At 42.4% G+C, this 2,997-nt stretch overlaps 1 long non-coding RNA gene across 1 annotated transcript; it reads right to left on the minus strand.

Annotated features, from left to right (window-relative positions):
* Nucleotides 1–305: 305 nt before the first annotated feature.
* LOC121301918 lies at nt 306–2,172 on the minus strand. The gene is made up of 2 exons (XR_005947660.1): nt 1,408–2,172; nt 306–737 (listed from the first exon to the last, which is right to left on the minus strand). It is a non-coding gene; the product is annotated as an uncharacterized LOC121301918 (long non-coding RNA).
* Nucleotides 2,173–2,997: the final 825 nt, after the last annotated feature.

The raw sequence follows: 2,997 nt of genomic DNA on the forward strand, positions 1-2,997 counted from the left end.
ATTATTCATTTGCTTTTACACGTCGACTCTGTGTCTTCACCTGCAATTTCTTTTCTGTTATATTTCCTTGTAATAAGTAACATTTTGAATGTAGTATTTTTATATTTCTGTAAGTCGCTTTGGATAAAAGCGCCTGCTAAATATTAATAAATGTATAACTTTTAGCCTATATATATTGTGGTCCCGAATTTGAACCCCCCTCGGTTCTTCTCCCTCTCCTCCTGCTGCTGCTGCTGTATGGCATGGCTACTGTGTGATGATGATGATGATAATAATAATAATAATACCACCACCAAAAACTCAGCTCAAACAAACCAGTTTTAATGGCTGCAGTGATAACACACAAGGGGGTGTGAACAGCACAGCGACACGGGGGCAGGGTCTGTTCAGGGAGTGTGTGGAACAACACGCCGATACACATGCAACCCGCTGCCGCTACACGCAGACCTGCTCATGAGAGCCCTGCGTGTGCTGCCGTGAGAGGAAAACACAACTGGAGAGAGTCCGGGAGGAGGCAGCAGCGGCTCCGGTGGTTACAGCAGAGAGGTCTGAATTGGAAAGCTCGCCCGTGGATTCCATGTTCGCAGTGGGAGGAGTGCGGACCGGGGACGGCGAGGACTTGTATAGTCTCGGTCGCTCACCTCCTCTCCAAGGCTCAGAGGACTCCCCCAGCACATTCGAAACCCCGGGGTGTCTCGCTGTGTCCACCTTTCTGTCCATCCGAAGATTTCAAGCATCTGGGACACAGGCCAAATTCTCATTATTAGTTACGTGAATACAGACAACCGGTAAAACACACGTAATGAGGAAACAAGCAATTCAAACAATAATGAAACCTTTTACAACAACGCATATTACAATCAGCGAGAAAGCCGGGGCAGCTGGTAATTACAGCAGGTCAATAGTAATGCGAAAGTATAACCAATCAATAGATCAATAATGATAATAGCAATAATAATAAATCAAAGAGGTTTCTGCGGCAGCTGGCTTAATAAACAATAACAAAGGTTACGGTACACCTAACTCGCACACTCACACGGAACATTTTGCCAGTTTGCTCGATAAGCTTTAATAGGTAATTTTAACAACAATAATGTGAGGAACATACCGAAATTATCAATGTATTTATGAAATACCAAGTGGAAATATTACTGCGTATTACCTGTCGGTTCAAGGCGGTGAGATTTGGATGTAGTGGCCACTAGAGGCCGCTAGAGGGTGCAAAACAAACCGTGTTGAAATTATGTAACAGTTTGATAGTGACGCCATTTGTTTTATGTTTTAGATATATTAGACATACATCAATGTGCAATGTATCCAACGTCATGTTGTTAACACGATAACGCTACATACTAGCTTATAATTAACAGGGTTATTAAAAATGTATATAATAAGAGAGCCACGCACCTTGCCGTGTGCAGGTCGGTATTTCAGCCCACAGATGCGCCTTCAATCCAGGCCTCATTGCTTGTGTTACTCTCGGTCGGTCGGTGATTCTGCCCTCACAGCATATAAATTATATACGACAGGACAACAAGACCAATAATGGCGAAAAACATCAGGATGAAAATGTCGAGCATCGCGATGGCTAGAGAGAGAGAAAGAGATACAGAGAGACTGGCGGAGGAGGGAGATAGATAAAGGATGGTCTGTGTGATAACTTAGCAGGGATGGATGGAGGGAGAAGGGAGCTGGGATTGGAGAAAGAGAGGACAGTGGCGTATCCCTGCGCCGGCCACCTCACTTGCCCACCCTGATTTTGGCATTGGACAAAAACAGCTGACGGCCAATGAGTGAAAAATGCATCTTGAATACATGCAGCGACAGAGCGCCAGGAATCATGGGAATTGTAGTTTTTAGGGCTGTTGCCGGGAGGAACAGTTAGGAGTACAGCGCGGCAGAAACGAGTGCTGTCTGTGTAAAATTAATATCTGATATAAAGTCATTTGTTTACTAACAAACCGTGTCAGGATCGAAAAGTATTTGTTTTATTGACAAAAATATGATATTATTTAAGCAGAATAAGCTTTGTGAAGAAAAAAAAATCTATATAGAGGCGGACGGCTTGTTCGCCTTGGCGGAATTTTCTTATTACGCCCGCACTGCGACACGACTCTGTTACATAAAACATGTAGGACTGTTTATCTATCTATTTATTTATTTATTTATTCTATCTATCTATTTATTTACGTATCTTATCTATTTATCAATTTATCTATCTATCTATTTATCTATCTATGTATTTATTTATATATCTATTTATCTCTGAAACCAATGTTAATTTTATGGACTGGGGATATATAGTTGATCCCCCTAATGATAAGGGCTGACCGGATTTATTTATTTTTAAAGCTACCCTTCTACTCCTGTCCTAAACTGGTCCTGTGTCGAAAGCATTGTTGTTGGTTTAAGGAAGTGGCGACTGTACAGCGAACACAGTCTGGACTCCCGCTTGTTATAAGAATATGCAGTATTTACTTACCATTTGATTCCTGATGTATTCGACTTAAATTCGACCACATGCGCGCCTGTAGAAATGAATACGCATGCTCCAAGAAATGAATACGCATGCCTGTAGAAATGAATACGCATGCTCCAAGAAATGAATACGCGCGCCTGTAGAAATGAATACGCATGCTCCAAGAAATGAATACGCATGCCTGTAGAAATGAATACGCGCGCCTGTAGAAATGAATAGGCATGCTCCAAGAAATGAATACGCGCGCCTGTAGAAATGAATACGCATGCTCCAAGAAATGAATACGCGCGCCTGTAGAAATGAATACGCGCGCCTGTAGAAATGAATAGGCATGCTTCAAGAAATGAATACGCGCGCCTGTAGAAATGAATACGCCTGTAGAAATGCGCCTGTAGAAATGAATACGCATGCTCCAAGAAATGAATACGCGCGCCTGTAGAAATGAATACGCATGCTCCAAGAAATGAATACGCATGCTCCAAGAAATGAATACGCGCCTGTAGAAATGAATACGCGCG

This window comes from Polyodon spathula, chromosome 28, assembly GCF_017654505.1.
Source record: "Polyodon spathula isolate WHYD16114869_AA chromosome 28, ASM1765450v1, whole genome shotgun sequence".
Taxonomy (NCBI): Eukaryota; Metazoa; Chordata; class Actinopteri; order Acipenseriformes; family Polyodontidae; genus Polyodon; species Polyodon spathula.